The following is a 25,754-nucleotide window of genomic DNA, read 5'->3' as shown; positions in this document are numbered from 1 at the left end:
TATGGTTATGCACCAAAATATCTGGAGACCTTGTATATCCCTTTAGCTTTATCTTCTAAATATGTTGATCAGAAGATGGAGATGTCCATGGCAGGTGTATGTTACTATGTCTAGATGCAGTGTCAGAGCCATTACCTTGTACAAAAAAAGAAATTGTTTTGATTCTTTAGCTCTTTTCTTCCCCATGTCTGGTTTGTCTAACCTCCTTGTGCTGGCCATTTTGAGTTAGAACCTGCAGCATCAGAGCCATTACCTTGTACCGAGAAAAATTTGTTTCGATTCTTTAGCTCTTTTCTTCCCCGTCCATGTTATTTTCATTTTGTTTATGCAAGAGAATGCAACTGCTTCTTTTTTTTGAATTTTACTGTATCAGAGTTGCCCCCCTCAGTCAGTGTAGTCATTATTGTGGTTGTCTTTTTCCATTGGAAAGTGAATTTCATTTTGCACTTCAACTTATTCCTATGTTTGTTATGCAATGAATGTATCATCAAAGTATTGTCAATATATTAAAAAAAAATCACTTGGGGCTTCACTCGTGCATGAACTTGCAGACTTGGTTCATGCAAAGGATATCTGTTATTGAAATTGATATTAATTGTCAAGTAGTGAAGTCCATCTGTGACAAACAGCTTCACTTTCATTAGTGCATGTTTTTTTGGTAGTCATAGCTTAGGAATTCTGTGTATTTCATCTGTCAAGAAAACGTAACTGTATTTTGGAATTAACATGCACTTGTAGGTACCATCAACCTTTTAGTCAAATATGTTATCTTTGAAAATTAAACTTCCATTGCATAGCAATGAGTAATCACAAAAACTGAGTATGAGTAAAAGGTTGAGAAAGTTAAAACATGAAAGAGAAGCTGTGATTGAATGCAAATCTACGAATGGCAATCCAGTTAATTGTCACCCCCCCCCCCCCCCCTGCTTGTGGATATTGGGATATGGCCATTTTTGTGAAGTTTTCCAATATAACTAATACATATGGGGATACAATACGGATGTGAAAATGGAGTATCCATGTGACATAGCTCCCCCATCTTTGCCAGAAATGAGAAGCTGTGATTGAATTCTGCTATGGATGAGCCACAGATACTGAGATTTGTCCTTGAAAGTCTTCATATCTGTTTGTTTCCAACAATCACAAATATCGGTATCGGTATCGGCTATATCTCGGCGAGGCTATTTCTCGTGATATTATAGATTTGGTGATAAATCTTGAAAAAATCTCTGGGCATAAAAAAATAAAAAAAATATATAATAACAAAAATAAGTAAGAAAATATTATGTTTAGTTAATAAAATACATATATATTAAAATAAATAAGTAAAAAATACAAAATAAAGAAGAAAAACACCTTTAAGATGTAGAAAATAAGTAAAAACAATGACAATAATTGATAATATTGCGATATTAGCAATTTGCTGATATTTTCAAAATATCATGATATTTTACCTATAATATCGTTTGATGAACATAACGCGATAATATCACAATATTTTCAAATATTGCCGATATCTGTGACTATGGTTTCCAAATCTGCCACCAAGCTAAAAAAAACCGCCACATACAAATAGTCCTCAATTTTTTGCCTTTTGCCCTGGACCAAGGGCTAGAAGAATAAGTTTCAATGAATTGCTAATCCAAAGGTTTCCTGTCACCCCAAGCCAAATGAATGAGATTTTTGAAAACTTTGTAGGTCCAAAGGAGATAAGCCATGTCACAGGGACTCCTTATAAGGGTCGTAACACCCGCGTCGACGCGATGCGACACGACATGGGTGTGGCAGTAATAAAAATTTGTTGCACTAGGTGTCGTCAAATGACCCTGGGTGCGGGTTGACTGTACCTAGGTTTATATTTGACCAAAATAGACTTTATCAACATTGACCGAGTCTATTTTGGTTTTGTTTTTTTAAATGGTTTTTTTTTTTTTGGGGGGGGGGGAGGGAGGGCGAGTTTAGGGCACAATCACGCCACCCCCCCAATCCCGACTCCTCCTCTCCTTCTCGACTCCTCTTCTCCTCCTCTTACGGCAATGGCGGCGACGATAACTACAAAGGGCCACCTCCTCTTCCGACGGTGGTGATGAAGCCAGGTACGTCTCTCTTTGTTCCTCTTCTTATTCTGCCTCCTCCTCTTCTCTTTTTTCTGCTTCTTCCTTCTCCTTCCTCTTCCTCTTCCTCCCCCTCCCCTCGTTGGCATAAGGGCCGAACCCAGGCCTAGGTTTAGCAGAACCTGAACCTAGGCCTGGGCTCAGCAAAATTGAACCCAAGCCTACTGGGTTCGGCTTTGGTGAACTCAGGCCTAGCCATAATATATTTAGTAGGGGTGGCAAAATCTGACCCGACCCACCAACCCGCTTCTTAGCCGGGTTAGGGTTTGGCTTAAACGGGTTCGTGTCGTAAACGGGTCGACCCTCCTAACTTGTTTATTAAACGGGTCGGGTTCGTGTTAGGGGTATGCCAACCCGCCAACCCGTTTAATAGGCGGGCGGGTCAACCCGTTTACACGAACCCTGGTGTGGGCTGTGGGAAAGGTGAAGAGGGAGGCGGACCGGCTCGAGAGCGAGCTCCAAACGCAGGAGACGGTGGACAGGGTTCGGAGCCAGTCGAGAGAGCAGCTCCGCCTAAACGAGGAGCTGATGTGGTTGCTGCTCTGCCTCGACATCGTACCGGGGACCGTCCCATTTGAAAAGGAGCTGAGGCGCCTCCTCAGCCAGAAGATCGTTGGCTTGCTATTGCATCACCACTGAGAAGGAGGTGGTGGTGGATGCCAGACGATCACGAAACCCAACATTCTGCTTCTACAAAGGTTTTCACTTGAGCGCGCAAGCATCAGTGCCGTAGTCAAGGTCTCTATGGGATAGTTGCTGTCGGCGTCAATGGAGGCGGCTTCAGGGGCGATGGTGGTGGTTTTCAAAGGTGGGAGTGGCAGAGGCAGCCGGTGGTGGAATCCCCTCCACCGGACGGGCGGGCCTGTCAGAACCCGTGATGAAGGTGACGGCAGCCACCCCACTTCTTCTTCTGGTTTTTTACCCATTCGTAAAAGGGATTTACGGAAGAGGGTGAGAAAGAAAGGAAAAGCAAAAAGAAAGAAAAGGAAAAACAAAAAAAAAGGAGAAAAAGGGGCTTTAGGGTTCTAAAGGTTGGAATCCATTGAGATAAACGGGTCGCCGTGTTTAGGGTTTATGTTATCAGGTCGACCCGTTTAATAAATGGGTCGTCATGTCGTGTAATCGGGTCGTGTCGACCCGACCCGTTTATTAAACTGGTTAACCGTGTCGGGTCGGGTTACCCGTTTAATAAACGGGTCGTGTTTGTGTTTGCCACATCCGACCCGTTTAATAAATGGGTCGTGTTCGGGTTGAGGTATTCTGACCCGCCAACCCGCCGACCCGACCTGATTGCCACCCCTAATATTTAGGTTGATTTAATTGTGGTGTTATTTTTTATTTATTGATTTATTTGTGGTGTTATTTTTTATCGATGAGGAATATCAATTGTAGATTGTTATTTGTTAATTTGATTTATTGCATGATGAATTGATGATATGATACTTGTTTTTATTTTATTAGCGTCAACTTAAAACTGATAAAAATTATATATATATATATATATATATATATATATATATATATATAGACACACACACACACACACTCTCCCCGCACCCCTGTGCCCAAGTTTTTTTAAAGTGCCGCATCACCGCACCCACACCCGTGTCCGCACCAGCACCTATGTGACATAGGAGATAAGCCACAATCTCTTCACCCATATGACACATCAGACACATGCTGACTAAATGGAAAACCCTGATATTGTGGTTTACCTGGGTGGGAATCTAAGCGCTAAGGGAACCACCTTAGGATTGGCACGGGGTCCCCTTATAGTCCTAGGTGGAAAAATGCTGCTTGCTGGTGGTAGGAGTGACCTGTAACAAGATTTTATTGTCAATACATTGCTTAGAGTACTAATTAATTGAGTCTTTGGGCAAGATGACTGGAACCTTCACAATCTGTTGGTATCCCGCCAAGCATTTATTCAATGAGAGAAGGCATCTATGGGAAATAATATCCCATACTCCCTGTCCACGCTAGCTATAAGCAACTGAGTTAAGCTTGTTATTTTTCCTTGACATTTCAAGCATGGTAAAATTGTGCTTGTACTCACATGTTTTATTTTATAACGAGTCTCTCACGTAAATGAACATGATTAGTTTTGGTCATTTTAATGTAAGGGAGTTCATTTGCCAAACACCTCTTTGATTGTGAACTTGGAAGTCTCTATCTCAAAGTATTTTGGCATGCTTTTACATAACTGTGACCTATGTCACAGGGATTCGGCTAGCAGGGTGCCGCACCCGCGTCGACGCGACTCGACGCGGGTGCGGGTTCGGGTGTCGCACCGGGTGCGGTCAACCCGATCCTGGGTGCGTTGACCGCACCCAGGATCATTTAGGTCCATTTGTTTTTTGGATTTAAAAAAAAAAAAAAATTCCCTGTGAAATGGGCTTGCGAATTTGAATTTTTTTAAAAAAAAATCTGCTGTCAGGGCTGACAGGCAGCTGCTGTCTGTCAGGGCTGACAGGCAGCTGCTGTCTATCTTTAAAAAAAATCTGCTGTCTGTCAGGGCTGACAGGAAGCTGCTGTTTATCTTTAAAAAAAATCTGCTGTCAGGGGCTGACAGCAGCTGACAGCCCAGAACTGTACTGGAAGCTTTTCCAGCTCGTATAGAGACCATTTTGCTCTAATAATAGTATTTGTCAGTGCAAGCATGCTAGAAGTGGTATATCATGAATGACATTCATCTTTGAGAAATACTATCTTTGAGAGATACGATGCATTATAAAAACCCTCATTTTACCCTAAATGTCTTATGAAACTTTTTAATGTCAAAATATGGCCTAACTTTGTATAAGCGGGAAACTCCATCAGTGGCATGATTTTATTATCTGGGAAGACCACATCACCACCTTCTCTTGTGATAAGATGATCAAAGTGATACACTTCCCTTTTATATATATATATATATATATATATATATATATATATATATATATATATATATATATATATATATATATATATATATATATTTACATTTTTGCCCCTGCCGCACCCCCGCACCCGGGTTTTTTGGAAGTGCCGAATCCCCGCACCCGCACCCGCACCCGCACCCGCACCCGCACCCGTGCCCGCACCCGCACCCATGTGACATAGACTGTGACCCAACATGAAATCATTGGATGGAGTTAGATGTTTGTATAGACAAAAGAAAAGAACTTGGATGGGATGGTAGATAACTCTTTCTTGCAGGTTGAGCAGTAGTTAAATTGACTCTCATTATTTTCATATATTTTTGGGTAATTTGTAATGAATTCAATATAAGATATTGAATTCTGACTGATGCTTTTGCGTAACAGTTGGCTTGTTAGGTTGGGTTGGCTAAGCAAAAGTTTGGAAGTATATTGCTTTACTAAATCTTAATGTTAAAGCATATTGCTAAGACTTATTTGTTTTAGTATTGAATGTTATGTCTTCTGAAGCATTCACCGTTTATACTATAATTTATTTGTCTGTGGGGAGCACAACCATAATGTGATTTACTAGCCACTTTACCACAGCCAAACTGCTACATCATCTTATCATAGACAGTTATTATCATTTTGGTAATCATCATTATCACCATCACGACCACCACCAACATTATCATCATTTTCATTGTCATATTCATCAGTATCATCATCATTGTGCCATTGTGCTACTAGTGTTATCACCAATGTAGTTATGATGATGTTGATGATGATGATCATCATCATTTGTGACCATCTCCTTGACACTATCAAACATAGGCATCATCATCATCATCATCATCATCATCATCAGTGTAATCACCAAGCAGCATCAAATTATCATGTATCTTAATCATCATCGTCATTATCATTATTATCAGTGTAATCGCCAAAATGATAACACCTGAGGTCACCATTATACCATCATAATCACCACCTCATCTTCCTCTATCATGATTGCTGTTTTTCAGCCACTGCAACCACTATAACCACCAGCATTGTCATGTCATTATTATTAAACATATCATCAGTGTTGTAATTATTGTATCGGAACTCATATCGGAAGGGCTGTACAATACGGGTGTATCGTACCATATCATATCATAAGATACGGAAAAAATCTTATTTTAAAAATCACAAAAAAATAAAAAAAAAGTACACAAAAAATGAGTTTTTTTTTCAAAAATAAAAAATAAATCATAGTACAACATAGAAAAAATAAATCAAATTTAATCATTATGAACAATTAAACATACACATGTACTACTATAACATTTGAAACAACATCATAACAAACTAACAACTAACAAAAACAAAAGGTTTACTATTGAAGAGTCACATTAGATAACAAACAAGAGAAAAAGGTTTTGAGTAAAAAAAATAATGAATTATAACAATCACATAATACAAAATTAAAATAAAACAACTGAATATCATATCACATCGCATAGACAAGCGGTACTGCGATACGCCATATCGTACGATAATGATAACACTGCATATCATCATAACTGTCATCTTATATATATATATATATATATATATAAATAGAGAGAGAGAGAGAGAGAGAGAGAGAGAGAGAGAGAGAGAGAGAGAGAGAGAGAGAGAGAGAGAGAGAGAGAGAGAGAGAGACCTGTATACAGGTCAGATTCCGGTGATCTAAAAGCCGGTTCCCACTAAACAAAACCTATAGATCACACCTGTGGTGTTAGATATGAGAAAAAAAGACTAAAAACTATGTTTTTTGAAGCGGCATAATGGGGGCAGAACGAGCACATTTCTGATATATATATATATATATATATATATATATATATATATATATATATATATATATATATTGGTAATCTCCACATAAATAGCAGTAAACCTTTGGTTATTTTGCATTTTTTTCTGCAATTGTGTCACACTATGGAGATGCTTCTTGAAGTTTTGACATGTACAGAGGGTGTATTCTCTCTCTTGAATACATGATTTTATTTTTATTGGCAAGATTTCTATATCCCCTCTCACCGCTGAGATTTGTTATTGATGCTAGCTGACAGTTTACCATTTCCAATCTTTTGAGAAATCGAGAAATTACGATCAACTGTTTTTATGATGAAGATGCCATAGCTTTTGATATGATTAATTGTGAACGCCAGCCACCAGCAAAAGCTGTGTTGCTTGAATTCTCATTTTCAAATCACATAAAGTTTGACTACTGAGTGGTAGACTTACTGTGTATGGTTAATGGAGCTTCTCATAATCAGACCAGCTGCACATTCTCGTTGAACTAAAATTGATCATACTGATCTGGCCTTTTATGCTGTTGAATCTGAACCAACTTGAATTCTAACTGGATCACATCTTCATGACCTTTGTGTGGCAACAAGATGGGGAAGTGTTTGGTGTTTGGTGAATGGGAATGGCATATGCATATGATTTGTATTAACTGAATCACTCATTAATTGCAAAAATGGATCTATTTTTTTTGGCAATGGATCTAAAAGTCAAAATTACAAAACCAAGCTTTGCCCTCCAATGTATCAACAAGGCTGTATAAAAGGTAAGTTGCATTCCTCATGAGTGGTACCGTGATACGTAGCATAGTGATTGGGCCCAAGTTAAAAGGCACCCAACCATAAGCCTGATTTTGTTTAGTTGCCAGAGAAATTGGAACCAACAACAATTCCAGGTAAAAACAACAGCTAAGAATTGACCCTGATGCTGTGCAGCATTAAGCCACTGCCTAATTGGAAGGACTCAATATAGCAGACTGACCCCTTTCAGGAATCCCGAAGAGAGTCAGTTTTGAGATTGCCATCCATGTTAATAAGCCTAGAATTATAGGAATAGATATAGACATGACAGTTAAGTAGCTCCACCCAGCAGAATTGTGCATACATGCTATTAATTCAGGGTACTCCAGATGGCACCAAGTGTTTGAGGGAAGTCATTCCAAGGCTGAACTTCTTCCCTAGTATCCTTTCTGACCATTGTTGCTATATGTGGGCACATATGAGCTCACTGAATAGAATAACTTGATGCATTTCAACACCTGTTTTTAAAGACAGGCGTTTGTCTGGTTATTATATTGGAAGTTTTCTATTATTATGCCACATAAAATTGATGCCAACCAATGGTTGCCAGCGAGGTCTGGTTTGGCTATAACATTACCTATTGATATAGGAAACATTGTTGGTCTTCATAAGGATGTGATCATATGTGTACCTTCCATGTGACTCATGGAAGCGGACGACATCAATGGTTATGTCCAACCCATGTCAAAGCTTTTCTTTGCACGCTGTCCTTTGTGACATAAGTATCTGCCGCAGCATGCCAGATAGTAATCCTGGGCAGATTGCTTGCATTGATACAGAAATCTCTCTGTCATGGACAAGTTTCCCCTGTAAGTAGAGTTGTCTCAGGGTATGCTTTATAGGTCAAGAGCTTGCACAAGTTGGGATTCTAAGCTTTGCAAGGCACCTACTTGGTTCCTAATCATGCCACAGATTTGAATTTGTAACCAAGTGAGATTTCAACTGTTAAAATTTGCATTGTACAAGATACTTGTGCTTATCTGATAGCAACCTGGTTTCTTCTTGCAAAGAGGCAGAATGGATGCCACCAACATGAATGCCTTGACAGAGTGGTCCTTTAGCATTATTCAAGTAGGATGCATAGTGATAAAAGTTTTAAATGGGAAAATAATGGCAGCCAAACTGTCATGAGAAATTGAAGTCTTTGTTTTTCTCATGTTTTTGTAGGCAAACATCGACAACAATAAATAAATAAAAAAAATAGGAACAAAATTTTGTAAAAAGGAATAAAAATAGAAATATAAAATAACAAAAAATTTCCTGAGACACAGCCAACATAAACATAAAAGTCACAATAAATTCATGATATTCTCGTTGAAATGATAATTCATGATATTTTGAAAATATCAGAATATTTTGGTGGTTTAAGATGGCAACCAAAATATCACATTTATTTGTGACATTTTCAAAATATTGCCAGTATTCGTCACTATGGTGCCATGTCTGTTAATTGGAATAGCATAAAAAACTATCTTGACAGACATTCTTTAGCTCTGTGTGTGTGTGCGCGCGCGTAAGCTTCCTGCTGGTGTTTAACTTGGAAATGTAATTGGATCAAGTGTGTGTGTGTGTGTGTGAGAGAGAGAGAGAGAGAGCTTCCTGCTGATGTTCAACTTGGAAATGTAATTGGATCAAGGGTGTCCACGTTAAAATCACCCATAGAACAGGAGGTGGAATATTAGATATGAGTGAGAAAACAACTTTGTAAATGAGTAATATGAATCCGAATCGAGGAGGATATTCACTACTTTTGGTTATGAATGATGTTGCGGCCAGCAGAATAGCATGAATAATGTCCTCCAACATTGAAATGGCATTGTAAAAGCAAAGGAAGACCTGGGGATGTAGAGTCAGGTTGAAAAATATTCATTATGGTTTGTAAATATCCATGTAACTTGGTGTGGATCTAAACTAGTTCTGAAAATATTCATTATGGTTTGTAAATATCCATGTAACTTGGTGTGGACCTAAACTAGATCTGATAGTTGAGTCCTGCATCAGGCCTGTGTCATGGAAAACAATTGCTAATTTTCTTTTTTGTTTTAGGGCTGTTTATAAATTGTTGATAATTAACCATGGAAAATGACATCATTCACTTCTGAGCTCAATGGTGTAAACCCCTAGGTTTCCTTGCCCTTCAGGTAGTACACCCAGTGTTGCCCTCAAGGCAAGGGTTCACACCCTTGGGTTTCAAATTCATGATATCCCTTCGGCTTGGTGACATTTACTAGTTCCTATCAGATGAGTGAAGCCCTTGTGGGCGATTAGTTAGAAAGGTTGTTTAGACAATGAGGTTAGTTTTTCCACAAAAAAAAATCTGTTCCTGACTAGGATTATGCTTGGATGGTCTGTCACTCTCGGTTTCTAACCCTAGTGATGATGTGAAGAAGGAATTCTTCAGGTTCTAACATTTGATTTTCCTGGTTCCTTGCAATTCTAAGGGCTGCAGGATCTTAATGGATTATTGTGATTGATTTTGTTGAAGGAAAAGGTTATGTATGTCTATGCCTTGTCTTATTGCATGTATGCCTTGTCATATTGTTGTTGGGTGTGATTGTGCTGCAGTTGCCTAGTATGAGAAGCTTCTTTACTTGCTGGAATTATCTTCTTTTTTTAGGCGTAGTTGTGCTGAAGCTTCATTAAACTTGAAGGAACCTCTTTACTTGATGAATTCCACTTGATATAGCTGAAGCTTCATTAAACTTGAAGGAACCTCTTTACTTGTTGAATTTCACTTGATATATGAATAGCTATTGTGGGACTACCACTTTGCACCACGATCTCTGGATAATAAAGAACTATGTAACACGGACTCTTCTAACAGGGTACTGCACCCGCATCGCACCCACACCCATGCGGGTGCGACACTCGGACACGGCTTCCTTTGTGTCAGGTGAAGTCAACCACTCTGAGATCCATTTCTGTCCAAAAGTAGATTCAGTTAACCCTAACCAAGTCCAGTTTTAAGTTAACACTATGTGCATGCATGTGTGTGTGTGTGTGTGTGTGTGTGCCCTCCCTGCACCCCCGCACCCAAGTTTTTTTAAAGTGCCGCATCTGTATCCGCACCCGCACCTATGTGACATAGATAAAGAATTGCATTCTGAAATGCATATGGTAGATTGCTTTCTAAGGTTTGGTAAAATTAAAACCCTCTACAGGCTGCATATGTATTGTGACAAGAGCAGCTATTTATTTATTTTGATCTTTTAGATTACATCCATCTGCATTCATGTTTCATCATCTAGTTTTTGTATGTGGAATCTGTCTTGTGTATCACATTTTTCTGTAGGTAAGATATCTCCGAGTGAAACGTATGGATTTTAAAAAGCATTAGTGGTTTAAAAATAGAATAATTCAAGAGAATCAGAAATATAACTAAAATACCATAATAAAAATCAAAGTAGCTTTTTGATAGTCTAATTTTAATAGAGTTGGACAGTAGTGCTATGTGAAAAAGTTGCTAGTGTATGCAATCATTACCTTGAATGACTTGATGCTAATTATATATTTTTAATGGAATATTTTTGGGAAGAAGTGTGAGTTTATTGGGGAATGCAATGCCTTTTGCCGGAGGCATTGTTACTAGAAGCATATTGTGCAGTATAACTTTTTCTTCGTATTTATAAAAAATACCATTACTGTTATATATGTCTATTACTAACAACCTTAGTTGTCAAAAGTGGTAGGCAGAGCCAAGGCGAAAGACCCCTAAAAGGCCTAGTCAGGACTAGTTGGCCTGGCGGGACCAAAAAAAAATGTTGAGAAAAGTAGAAATATCTCAATAAATTGTTAAATTTAAGTAACAAACATATGATTGTGACTATGAATGAAGTATAAGTGTGTACTTCAGCATAATATAATTGCATAACATTGAACATAAAAAACAATTTGAATATATATAACTGAGAAACGGATTATTATATATAAATTATATAATATATATTTATGAAAAAACACAGATTATATATTATATAATGTATGCATGTGAAAAACACAAATATATCTATATGTATATACATATCAAGGTTGTAAGTATCGTATCTTTACCTGTATCAGTCGGACCCAAAATAAGATACATATTGTATCGTATCATAAAAAAACATTGATTTTTAATAAAATTTTTATAAAAAATCATGAAAAATAAAAAAATAGCAAAAATTCTAAAAACTCATAACACATGAAACAATGATGAATTTTACAAAATACAGCTATAAAATCACATATGAAGCATTTATGTCTCTATGAGCTGCACAAGACATCATCAAACATCAACTATCTCAAAAAAAATGCAAAATATTAAATATCTTGCAATTAAGAACATGCCACAAGACTCACAATTTCATATTACATAAACAAAAACAAACACAAAAACAAAATAACCAAGTCTACTTGAGCAAACCGCAAAAAACCCTCTTCCTTGATCACGGATCGACCCCCAAATCGCTTTTACGACTCTTAGGGTGCGTTGGTATCCCTCTAATGGCCTCTACACAAATGAGAGAGTCGACCCTCAAGAGGTCTTAAAACCTAAAAAAGAAAAAATTATGATTCGACCATTTTTAAAGTGCACCGAAGGTGTATTGTACGACACACCCTATATAGTACGATACATATACAATACACATATGATACACACTCGTATCGGGATACTATCATACGAGTGTGTATCGTATCGTATCGTATCGTACGATACAATACGATACTTACAACATTGATATATATATTTCATAGTCACCTATATCTCTAAAGGTAATTTCTCGTTGAGGGTATTTCTCGGAGAGATTTTCAAAAGTTGATAAATCTTGAAAATATATTGGTAATATATAAAAAATTAAATAAAAATACTAAAAAATAAGTAAAAATACAAAAAATACAAAAATACAAAAATGAAAGAAAACTAAGATAAAGACCTTAAAATAGACAAGATAAATTGATAAATGAGCAACTAACAAACAATAAACTAGTAACTACATAACACAACATAACAAGTTACAACTAACTACATAACTAACAACTAACAAAAAAATCACAAAATGTGCAAAACTCATCGATTCAATTTGGTTTTTGAACCAAATCAAACGAAATTTTGAGTCCAAGGCCACTTTTTAAAAAAAAAATAGAGTGATTTTTCCAAATTTTTATCTTCAATAAATTTGGGGCTTTTTTTAAGAAGAAAAATCTGAAAACAGACGCAGTTTTCTATAGCAATATTTGTCACGATAATAGCACAAGATATATAATTTTCCGATATATTGAAAATATCGTGATATATTCCCAATATTATCATCTACCTTGAAATATCTGATAATATCGCAATATTTTCAATATATTAGTGATATTGGTGACTCTGATATCTATCTATCTATCTATCTATCTATCTATATATATAAAACCAAGTAGGGGTGTCAACCAGTCAGGTTTACCCGGACCCCACCCCTACCAAACCCTTTAGGGTTTGGTTATGGTCATAAATAACAAGACCCTATTAAGACCCGAGTCCGGACCTGAAGATCCGATTAATACATGGATCAATGTATAGTTTGTGAAATTTTATACCAGACCCGGGCCCGACCTGAGTTCCGCTTAGGACCCACAAATTTTCAATGTAAAAATGATAAATAATACTTTTTACCTATGTCACATGGGTGCGGGTGCGGGTGCGGGTGTGGGTGCGACACGGGTGCAGCGCAATTTCAAAATTTTTGGACACGGGGACTCGGCTATATATATATTAAAAATAAAATAAAATATATATATATAAGACTCGGTCAAAGTTGTGCCCATTAGGGGACAGGTGATGAGTTGTGAAGGCATTCTGTACACTTTCTTCATACAGGAATAATTCACTTTTGGGCACTTTCTTCATACACTGTAATAATTTACTTTCTTCATACAGGAAAAAACCACAAAAACTTGAGTTGTGCCCATTCTGTACTTAAAACTTGAAAGTGTACAGGTTTTTTAGTTGTGATGGGTTTTTTTCCTTACAGCTGTAGCCCAGAAAATTTTAAAAAAAAAATTCAAAAAATTTTTTTTTCCAAAAAATGGACCAAAATGACCCTGGGTGCGTTGACCGCACCCAGGGTCGGGTTGACCGAGTCCGAGCCTCACCCGTGTCGGTGCGTGTCGACGCTGGTGCGGCGACCTTGGAGCCGAGTCCGTGTGACATAGCTTTTTACAGGGTATCGCCCTGGTCTGGTTCATGTAGTTCTTATCGGGTCTGGGTATGGTTTCTTTTATGGTGGGTCCGGACCGGATACCATACCTAACAATCAGGGCCAGGTCTGGTTCCACCTGCGTCTGAACCATACCCAACCCGTTGGCACCCTATAACCAAGTGGAGGGGTGAGAAGAGGAAGAAGAAGAAAAGGAGAAGAAAATAGAAAGAAAAAGAGAAGGGAAGAAGGAAAAAAAGGAAAAGTGAAAAAGGAAGGAAAAGAAGAGGGTGGAGGGTATGAGGTCAAAGGAGGAAGAAAAAAAAAAGGGAAGAAAAAGGGAAAAACGAAGGAAATGAAAGAAAATGAAAAAAAGAGGGTAGAGGCTGTAAGGTCAATGGAGGAAGAAAAAGTAGAGGAGAAAACAAAAGAGGAAGAGAAGAATAAGAAGAAAAGAAGAGCAGAAGGAAGAACAAACGGAGAAGAGAAAAAAAAGGAAGAAAGGAAAAAAATGTACCTAGTCTTCTTTTTGCAGCCATGACCCGAGAGAGAGAGAGAGAGAGAGAGAGAGAGAGAGAGAGAGAGAGAGAGGCCCTTCCCCCTTTATATTTGCCCTAATAAGGGTGAAAATGGGTCCGATGCGGGCCAAATCTGAATCCGAATCTGAAATAAAAACATGGATTGAAATCTGGATTGAATATTCAATCTGTTTTCAGCCCAACAAAAATTTTAAAAAATGACATACGTGTCCCTGCAGCTTAGTCTGGAAAAAAGGGCCCCACTGCCCAAACCCATAAGCTCAGGTGGTGGGGCTGCGTCTAGGGTGCCTAGGCACAGCTTTTGACAACTAAGCTAACAGCTCCCATATACTATGTCCTGTTTGAATGATGGTTCACTCCTTTCAGATCTGCCTTCTGGAAGCCTTCTTAAGCTGCCATATTTCTTTTTTTTTCTCTGTTTTTGTCTGCTTCCACCTTCCAGTTGGCATGTCCTCTCTGCATTATGTCCATAGCGTGTTAGGTAGTACATAGAGCATTATCAATAGCTTAGGCTAAGATCTTTTTTGGGGTTCATTTGAAAAACTTTAATATTACCTGTTTGGGCATTATCTACATGATAAATTTCCTGTTTTTCATGTTCATTTGGTTACTGTTAATTGGCCAAAGAATTGTTCTGGCCTGAGATCTTACAGGTCAACCCAACTCTGACCATGAATCAGACACAATATACTGGTTGGCTATGTCACAGGGATTCGGCTAGGAGGGTGCCGCACCCGCGTCGACGCGACTCGACGCGGGTGCGGTCAACTCGATCCTGGGTGCGTTGACCGCACCCAGGATCATTAATGTCCATTTTAAAAAAAAAAAATTGCCCAAATGGGCTTCGAAATTTTTTTAAAAAAACTTTATGCTAGTCTGTCAGCTGCTGACAGACTAGCATAAAGTAAGTTTTTCACGCACAACTGCTGACAGCTGCAGCAGCTGACAGCTGCAAAGTTTTTAAAAAAAAACCCGCCTATTCCCCAACCCCCTTTATATATATATATTACTTATTACATTTTTGCCCCTGCCGCACCCCCGCACCCGGGTTTTTTGGAAGTGCCGAATCCCCGCACCCGCACCCGCACCCGCACCCGCACCCGCACCCGCACCCGCACCCATGTGACATAGCTGGTTGGTTATAATTTATTATGGTAAATATATACTATGTTATATTGGATGTATGCCATTGTGATATGTATATAAGTTATAACAATTCATTATCTCTATTTTTCAGTTATTTATACACTATTTTCAATTTTGTGCATCTGATTGGGTGAACACAGAGGAAATGCATCTCAGTTGGGTATATCTGAATTATTCAGACATCTATCCTAGAACTGAGTTTAAGCATATTTTCCATTAGATTATGCTGCTTTAAGAATTTGTTTTAGCCTCAGTTGTTTGTGTTAGTGATAAATGAGATGATGCTATATATGAATAGTTCCCTTGGTTTGTTTTATGATGACATGATACTAAAAAACAAACTGGTGAGGGATTATGACGATGGAGGGATTTCAGGTATAGGAATGAAGACTCAATTGAAGGAGAGTAAGAATACATGAAGCAAGTTCAGGAGGAGGCAAGTGAGAGGGTTTTGGTTGTGATAGAGGCCTTGTACTGTTGTATGATAAAATTAAGTATTTAAGCTCCAGCATATAAGATGGTGGATTTGATGAAGATATCAATGGTAAGGTTGTTTTGATCAAATGAAGTAGAGGCATGCTAATAACTTGTTGTATGGTAAAACAACGTGCAAGCTGATGGTAAGGGCATTCTTGTGAAACGATGCTAGTGCTTCACTACCATATGGTGTTACAAGGTGAAACAGTAGTGAAGAAGTGTGTAGCTGAGATAAATGGTTAAAGTGGATACCCTGACTGATAAGAGTGGAATCATAATAATTGGTAAATTGGAGAAGGCTTTAAGTGGTACAAATAAAGTAATAAATTTAAAATATATCAGAGACCTTATATACATCTTAACACTACCCTCTTACCATGTACCATTGACATCATTCATGCAGATTCTCAGGATCTAGTTATCCTCCAATGATGCAAGCTACCATGACTCCATCATACTTCGGTAATGAATTTGTAAGTTCCCATAACATACCTCGATAATTAAGGGTGAGCAACAAGCTGGGATTCCCTTGAGAAGTTTGACTTGGCTTTTTTAGAGACTCGGCTCAAGCTCACTTATTTCATGATGAACCACGTTCAACCATTAGAGCTGACTCGTTAATGCTTGGTGAGCTTGTTAAAACTTAAGTATGTGTAAACTTTATTTAAAAGTACCAATGGGGGCTCCGCGGGGTTGGTAGGAGCTGTCAGTGCACGTCTCCTTGTGGTGGGATGTTGCAGTTTCAAAACCCAGTGGTCTGCTTAACCCCAGCTTGCCTTTAATTTTTTTTTATTTGAAAGTATAATTATATTCTATGTCACCTGGGTGTGGGTGTGGGTGTGGGTGTGGGTGCGAGTGCGGATACGGGTATGGGTACGACATGGCAATTCCAAAAAATGTGGGTACGGGGACACGACTATATATATATATTAAGTATCACATAATAAAAAATAAATTCAAAATAAACTGAATATAGTCTAAATATTTATGCTATGTCTAAAATATATATTATATACTGAAAATATAAAGTTATAAACTGAAAATATAATTATAAATTATAAATTTAATGCAAACTTGTATTTACAGAGGATAAAATGACGTGTCCAGCTGTCCACGTGTGTCGACACGGTTACGGAGGGCAAAATGGAGTGTTCGTGTGACAAATTATATTTTTGTATGTTGATATTATTTTTGACATGGATTGTGGGGTCATTTAAACAATTTATTAACACGTTGAGTTTGATGCTTCATTGTGAATGCATAGTGCTCTTTATGGTACTTAGTGTAGATTGGAGTTAGGTGTGAAATCTGCACCCCTCAAGATCTGTTCCCTCTAAAACAATAAAGAGATAAGAGGAAGAAATGAGAAAAAATATTAAGGGGAGCCTCCTTTTATAAGAATAAATATGGCCAATTACAACAATGCCCCTCTACTATAGATAACACAATACAACCTTCAAACTTGAAGAACAAAAATACCCCTAAATGATACAATAATAATTGCATCAATTTCTAACACTCCCTCTCAAACTGTACATGGGTCTTTGATGACCATGGACAATTTGTCTTTCAAGAACCAATGTCTCACGAAAGATAAAGGCTTAGTGAACAAATCTGCAACTTTATCCTCTCCTCTGACAAACAGTGGCTGGATTTCCTTACTCTCTACTTTTTATCTGACAAAATGCTGACCTAACTCCACATGTTTCATTTTCTCGTGCTGAACTGAATTGGTAGCTATTTCCATTGCACTCCCTTTATCACAAAAAAGTAATTGATGCAGCGAGGAGGAACCGATGTTTTGATGCAGCGAGGAGGAACCGATGTTCACGCTCTTAGCTTCGGCAGATGAGGGCAGGGCCCTCACGGTCGTGCGATGTGCGGTAATAAGAAGAGCGACCACCGAAATGATGGCACTTGTTTATTATCTCAATATAGTCTCCAACCGAACAATGGAATAAACCTCAAATAAACAGGAACACGCAATAGAAAGGAAGAAAAGAGCGACCACCGAAATGATGGCACTTGTTTATTATCTCAATATAGTCTCCAACCGAACAATGGAATAAACCTCAAATAAACAGGAACACGCAATAGAAAGGAAGAAAAGAGCAAATGGAAAAGAAATAAACTGCTGAAAAAAAAACCAGAAACAAAGGCTGCTGTCAACTTCAATCTTCTCTGCTCTACGCAACCCTAGAATAGGGTTTTTAAAGACTTCAGTTGGATCCGGGTCTCGGGTCCGGTTTGGGACCCGGATGGGACCCGAAGCATTCTTCATGCTGTTGTTGGGTCTGTGACATCTGGGACGTTCCGGATCTGCTCTGCATCATTCTCCCCTGGTTGGGAAGAAGTCGGCTCTGACGACTTATTGTTACCACATTATGCATATAGATCAAACACACCTTCAGTAGCGGCCCTTTGTATATAAGATCTTAGTTCCAAATACTTGAATCCAGGAAGGGGTCCACGAGAGCATCTAGTAACAAACTTCAAAAATTTCTTTTGGTGCTCTGCTGAGAAGCCCCTTAGGCCTTCCCGAAACATCTCAATGTCAGGATGCTCCTCTTGATATCCACCAGCATAATGTGTAGTTGGGCATAAGTCATCAACATCCATACCATCAAGTGATCCTGAAATAAGGAGCTGGAGTTCATGCTTCTTGAATATCTCTATCCAATCTGGCTGTATAAGCTGCTGCAAATCTTGTCCACCTGGAAGGAGCTCCTCTTCAGTTTGCTTACCGTACTTATTATTTACGATTACGAAATACAACCCTAACTTAGAAATGTCACCCTTATAATGCTTCAAGAAAAGGAGGTGTTGGTACCATTCTGGGTCCAAAGAAGGCAAGTCATTGAGGTAGTTATGCTTCTGCTTCAACTTGCTCAAGAAGAAAGTCACAAACGGTTTTTTGACAAGAATACCCTCGAACATTGCCTTTCCAAGGACAGTTCCAAGAAACTGGAAGTACTGGAGGTGTTGTTCATGTATCATTCCTGAGGCAGGGTTTGGATATAACATGTGATCAAAGGTTTCCTTAAATAGGCCATATTGCACATCAAGAGCAGTTCTGGTTATGTTTTCCACAAAATCCTTACAAACCCCTCCTCCAACTATGCCAACCTCATTGACTCCCAATTCATTGACAAATGTCACCAAGATCATTCCCTTAAGATCCTTGTCAGACAACAGGCTCAACTGACTAAATGCATCTTCAACAATTCGATCACGTCTTATTCTAAACCGGTGTCTAGTGAAAACAGCATGAGCCCCATTTGATTGCCATATAGCTCCCAACTGTGAAGTGTAAATTCTGACTCTGCTCGTAAATGACACCAGAAAAGGAGATTGCTTTAATATGTTGTTGGCTCTCGTATTTTCACTTACAACCTGAGAAAAGAAATTTTTGCTGATTGCTTCGTGAGCATGAAAGTCATCAGGTGATATAAACTGTCGCCTGCTATTCCAATCTTGCAACTGTGCCAAAAGCTCAGATGTCACAATACTAACTCTTTGGTCAATAAATTCAATCGAAAGTCGCTTGTGACTGGAAAGATTCGCAGTAGATTTCTGTCCTGTAGAGTTCTTTATAGGAACCACCCACAGGAGATGCCACAAAGCCTCCTTTAAAATGATTATTAAGGTCTCGACATCCTGTAGAGTCAATGGTTTCTGCTGTTCATAAAACTCTTCGTTGTCTATCATCATCAGCATGTGCCTCGTGACCTGCTGAGAGCGTCGATCTCTATCACCCTGTGGCTGGTGCTCTGGGCGCGCCGGCTCATGTTGTACCTGTACTGTTGTTGCTAGAGGCGGTCTCAGTCGGTTCCGAGCAGGAGGAGGAACTGGTTGAAATCGCTGCTGAGGATCTGGTGGGGGAGGTGGTCCCAACCAAGGGGAATAGACTGGGTATGTAATAGAGTTAGGGTTTGGATGATAGGTTTGGTTTGGGTTAGGGTTTGGGTTTGGATAATAGTTTGGGGTTGGACGTGGATAGGGTATAGGGGTTGGATTTTGGATTGGAATAGGGGTCTGGATTTGGGTAGAATAATGGGTTCAGATTTGAGTTTGGGTAGGGGTTTTGGATTTGGTGTTGATTGTAATTTGAATTTGAACCCAATTGGTTTTGGATCGGGTGTGACCCTAAAGTAATCGTTGGACCCAGATTTGGATAGGTTGGATCTGGGATCGAGTTGAGGGGGTAAAAGGCTTGGTTTGAACTCGATCCACGATCCATATGATTATGAGTCTGGTTTTGACCTGGCTCAAATTCAAACTGGAGCTCCGTCCAGGTCCGATATAAGTTTGGGTCGGCATTGGATCCATTTTGGTGTTCAAAAATAGCGGGTTGGGTCTGATTCGAGGCGAACCCCGAACCAAACCCAACTGGGTAGGTCGGGTAAGGGGCTTCGGATCTCGGACCCGTTCTCGGGGACCCAAAGGATGGTCCCCGAGACCCGGGCCTGGGTCCCGCTGAAAAAAAATTCCGGTGTGGACCCTCTCTGGTTCGGACCCTTCCACAAGGGTCCCCCTGCTCCCGCTCGCAGGTTTGCTGCTATATGGCCTCTACGCACGGGATCAGGGGAGAAGGCGAGCTTCTTCTCGGGTCGGGCTGACGCACCTGTCCCATCGTGACGCTGGGGTCCTGCAGACCAGGCCCGACCTGCGACACAACCACAGGAACCCACGGCCAGGGCTGCAGTACACCCGACAGATGGGGGGATCCAACCGTGATCCCCTGATTCTGATTGAGGGTATCGGCTGTGTGAACCACAGTCGATACCAGTTCTAGGTGGAGGGGGGGGGGGGGTACCAGATGGGAAAGGCTGCCGCCACCTGTATCCCTGTGCAGGGCCTCCTCAACTCCCTCTCGTCTCGCCGCATGCTGGAACATCAATTGGGCTGGGCCAGTGGTTGCGGTATCCGTAAGGTTAATCACATGCTCACCTAACTGGTTCATTTGCATTGCGTCCGCATCCACCGGTGATTCAAGAACGACCATCCGCGCCTCGATTCCATCCACGCGTTTCGACAGACCGACTACCTTCTTGTCTAGGTGTAGCAGATCTTCTTGGATCATTGTCAACATGTCCATCATCCGCATCATCGGATCTTCGTTGCCGGTCTCCTCTCGCGCCTTCCCGCTTGTAGGATCGTCCCTCGCTTCTTGCGACATGCCGTTGACCAAGGAAAAGGGGCTGATACCATTTTGATGCAGCGAGGAGCAACCGATGTTCACGCTCTTAGCTTCAGCAGATGAGGGCACGACCCTCACGGTCGTGTGATGTGCGGTAATAAGAAGAGCGACCACCGAAATGATGGCACTTGTTTATTATTTCAATATAGTCTCCAACCGAACAATGGAATAAACCTCAAATAAACAGGAACACACAATAGAAAGGATGAAAAGAGCAAATGGAAAAGAAATAAACTGCTGAAAAAAAAAAAACAGAAACAAAGGCTGCTGTCAACTTCAATCTTCTCTGCTCCACGCAACCCTAGAATACGGTTTTTAAAGACTTCAGTTGGATCCATGTCTCGGGTCTGGTCTGGGACCCGAAGCATTCTTCATGCTGTTGTTGGGTCTGTGACGTCTGGGACGTTCCGGACCTGCTCTGCATCAGTAATGATCTTGATATTCTTTGATGAAGTGCAACCAAAGATATCTTGTCTACAACACTTTCAGCTGTCACTACAGCCATTGCCATATGTTCAGCTTTTGTACTTGAATGGGCCATAGTTCTTTGCTTCTTGCTGGACCAAGATCTTAGAAAAATTGCATATCCTGTCACCGACTTTCTAGTAGAATGATCACTCGCCCAGTTTGCATATGAATATGCAACTCCACCAATGCCATATGAACTCGGTGGTTCCCTTAATGTATCTGAGAATTCTTTTGGTGGCTTCCATATGACTCATTCTTGGAGAGTGCATAAACTGAGAAACCTGATTTACTATAAAGACAAGATCAGGTCTGGTAAAAGTCAGGTAATGCAATGCTTCAATCAAACTTCTCTGGTTCCTTCACTAGTTCATCTTCAGCTCCATCATTTGTCAACTTCACATTCATAGCTATGGGTGTTTGGACAGGTATACAATCAGTCATGCCAAATCGGGTGTTTGGACAGGTATACAATCAGTCATGCCAAATCGGAAAAGAAGATCAATTGCATATTTTCGCTGCATCAAAACAAGGGAATCATTACCTTGGTCAACTTCCACTCCAAGAAAGTACCTCAGAGCTCGAAGGTCTTTCATGTGAAATTTACTGTTGAGCATGCTTTTGAGCTTGGTGATTCTCTTGGGGTCACTCCCTGTGACGATTCAACTTACACAAGAACGATGGTAATATGCTGTCCATCAAAATGAATAAAAAGTGAATAGTCACACTGACTCCTAATGAAACCCATGGTCCAAATAGCTGTTCTAAAAGTGAAAAGATTATCACGACTGGGTCTGGATCTCCGGACCCAATCTGTTTTAGTTGTATTTAAACACATGCTCATTAATGGCATGTTGTAAATTCCATACTGTGTAAAGGGTGCTTTTGTACCCTAATAAAAGTGTATGTGTGTATATCTAATAGAGAATACAACAAACCCAAATTGAGTGGGTTTTTTGCAGCCATCGATATCTCTCTCCCTCTGTGCTTCTCTTTCTCTTGTGTTGAAGGTGGGATACCATTTCTAACATGGTATCAGAGCAACAGATCCCTTGAAGATTGTGTCCAACCTCCTTGCTATTCTCTAAAGGTATTTTTCTCTTGATTCTCATCGTCTCTTCCTTTCTTCCCAATCCAACGATTTCTTCTTTTCCTGTTTGTTTCCTCTTTCTCTATTCCTTTTTTCACACAACATATTCTTTTCTGATTTCTCCCATAAAATATTCTTTTCTTTTCTAACCCCACAAATCTGAATTCATGTTTGCGTGATTTCAAAGTTTGAAATCACGTCAAACCCATCCCTTATCTTTTCTCATAATTAACGTCAGAACTGAATCTGACTTGTCTACTTCTATACGTTCGTTGTACTTCCTTGATTGATTAATATCATTCTGTCTACCTCTCAACTTTGGAATTTTCCCTTTTAGAAAGAAAATACGATTAGATAAAACACGTTATTTTCATATTGACGTGCCTTCTTAGTGATTGATCCATATTTCCTTTAGAGCAGTTTCTTTTCTTTCTCACTGCATATTCTGTTTTTTGTCTCGGGTATGCAGGTAAAAAAAAAAAAGGAACCGAGTTCTGAGTTTACTTTGTTTGCTCTAAAAGTGATTTTTCTTTCCGGTCTCTTAATCCTTCTTGTTTTTCACCCATTGACTATGGACTCATTCCCTTCTTCTCACTCTGGCCTATCTTCCAACTTTCTCAGTCAGCTTGTGTCTGAGAAACTGAACAATTCCAACTTTTTAACCTGGAAGAGACAAATCATCCCATTCATAACGAGCTAGGATCTTTCTGGACATCTGGATGGCTCTGTTCCTGTCCCTCCAGAGTTCTTATCACAAGAAGGCAAGAATGGAGAGGGTGAAACTTAAATTACATTTGTTAGAAATCCAGAGTATGTATCCTGGATGAAGCGAGATCAGGCTTTGGTTGCCTACATCACTTCCACTCTGTCATAGGAGGTGCTTGTGGCAATCCCAGATGACTGCTCAGCTATGCAGTTATGGCATCATCTTGTTCAGACATATTCTTAAGTTTTTCAGGCTAGAATTTTATTTTTAAAGAAAGAGTTTCAAATGCTGAGGAAGGACTCCATGACGGTCATGGAGTACTTAAACAAAATGAACACTATCACAGATCAGTTGGCTATCGTGGGTTGTGCGGTCAATGACAGAGATATGGTGCAACAAACGTTGAGCGGGCTGGGGCCCGATTATCACATGATGGTTACTTCTTTGTTGTGTTTGCCAGACTTACCTACTTTTGAAGACCTTTGTGCAAAGCTATTACAATATGAGATGACTTCGAAGGGATTTTCCGAAGGTATTTACAATCCCATTGGAGCACATGAGGTCCTTGCCACAGGTGTTACTTATGGTCGAGGACGTGGCGGGTGTGAATATCGGGAACGGGGAGGTCAAGAGAAGAATGGACAAGGAGCCCGTGGAATTTTACCTACTCCCAATATGTCTCCTAATCTGCAAAGGCAAAGGACAATACCTATCTGCTTTCTCTGCAACAAAAGGAGGCACATCAAAACAAATTGCTGGTATAACCCGCAAAATTGAGGGAAACAATTGGAGACAAGAAAGGGACCAGATACATTGAAGAATACTGGGGAAGACAAGGAGTTGTTGTTATCTGCCTTGGCTGAATTGAACATCAAACAAAATGATCACGATACTTGGTATGTTGATTCTGGTGCAGCCGCCCATGTTACTGGTGATGCTGGTAAGCTCCTAAATCTTGCTCCTTATGTTGGTAGAAATAGTATTGTCACTGGAGATGGCTCTCATCACCATATTTCGCACATTGGAAATTCTGTAATTCCTATGTCCAACTCTTCTCTTGCTCTTTCAAATGTCATTCATGTTCCTAATATTAAGAAAAATATTGTTTCAGTTTCTAAACTTGTCGATGACATTAATGCTTCAGTCGAGTTTACCCTTTTTTTTGTTCATGTTAAGGACCTTCACACGAGGGAAACGTTCGCTGAAGTTAAACGACAAGGGAATATGTATGTGTTTCAAGAGAATCCTTCCTCTCGTGTTCAACCTGTTGATTCCATCTTGAAGCTCACATCATCATCTTCAGCTTCTCCTGAAAGTTTTTAATCTTTCTGAATGTATTGAGCCGAATCTTTGGCATGGTCGTCTGGGTCATTGTAGTAGTCATTTTATTGATAAGCTTGTTTCAAGCAGTCTTATTCCCAAGTCAAGTTTGAATTTAAGTATCGATAATAAAAAATGTTTCAGTTGTCTTCAGTGTAAGAGTCATGTTCTCCCATTTCATTCCATTAATAAAAGAGCTTCAAGACCATTTGAAATTATATGTTCTGATGTTTGGGGTCCCGCTCCAGTTCTTTCCATGTCTTACACTAGATATTATCTCATTTTTGTTGATAGCTATTCTCGATATACATGGATCTTCTTCATGAAAAGTAAATCTGAAACCTTCAAATTGTTTCAGAATTTTCATACCTTTGTTCAAAATAAATTCTCTGAGAATATTACGTGTTTCCAATGTGATGGAGGGGGTGAGTTCTCTTCAAATGACTTTATTAATTTCCTTCAGACAAATGAAATAAGTAAGCAGGTGTCTTGCCCTCATACACCTCAACAGAATGAGATTGCTGAACGAAAGCATCACCATATTGTTGAAAGTGCAATGAGCATGATGCATGATAGTAATCTTCCTGTTACCTTGTGGGCAGAGGCCTTTCATACAGCAGTCTATGTCATAAATCGATTGCCTATGAATATCTTGGAAAACAAATCACCTCATTTTTCTTTGCATGGTGTGCATCCAAATTATCACGATTTGCGTGTATTTGGGTGTGTATGTTATGTTCATGTTGACAGTTCAATGCGACACAAGTTTCAGGATAAAGCCTTACAGTGCAGATTTGTGGGATATGCTGATGATTACAAAGGATATAGATGCTATGATCCCGTGAGAAAACGCATCAAGATATCCAGAAATGTTGTGTTTGATGAATCTAATTTTGGTCATAATGTAGACACTCCTCCTGAAATTGAAACTTACCACCCTTGGCTAAACTCAGATCTCTTTTCTAGTATTGACGGTGTTTGCTCTACAGACTGTAATCAA

The 25,754-nt window shown here is 39.5% G+C and overlaps 1 protein-coding gene and 1 pseudogene across 3 annotated transcripts in view; one reads left to right on the top strand and one right to left on the bottom strand.

The window, feature by feature from the left end:
* The window catches only part of LOC149829188 (serine/threonine protein phosphatase 2A 57 kDa regulatory subunit B' beta isoform-like), a 43,307-nt gene that overhangs the window by 2,498 nt on the left and 15,055 nt on the right, over window positions 1–25,754 (top strand). The gene's annotated exons all lie outside the window — the stretch shown is intronic.
* Window positions 18,308–21,152, bottom strand: LOC149829189 (E3 ubiquitin-protein ligase UPL6 pseudogene; annotated as a pseudogene).

Source organism: Nuphar pumila, chromosome 9 (assembly GCF_984573655.1).
Source record: "Nuphar pumila chromosome 9, dmNupPumi1.hap1.1, whole genome shotgun sequence".
In the NCBI taxonomy this organism is placed as follows: domain Eukaryota; kingdom Viridiplantae; phylum Streptophyta; class Magnoliopsida; order Nymphaeales; family Nymphaeaceae; genus Nuphar; species Nuphar pumila.
The sequence above is the reverse complement of the archived record's forward strand: the minus strand, read 5'-3'. Positions and strand labels throughout refer to the sequence as shown.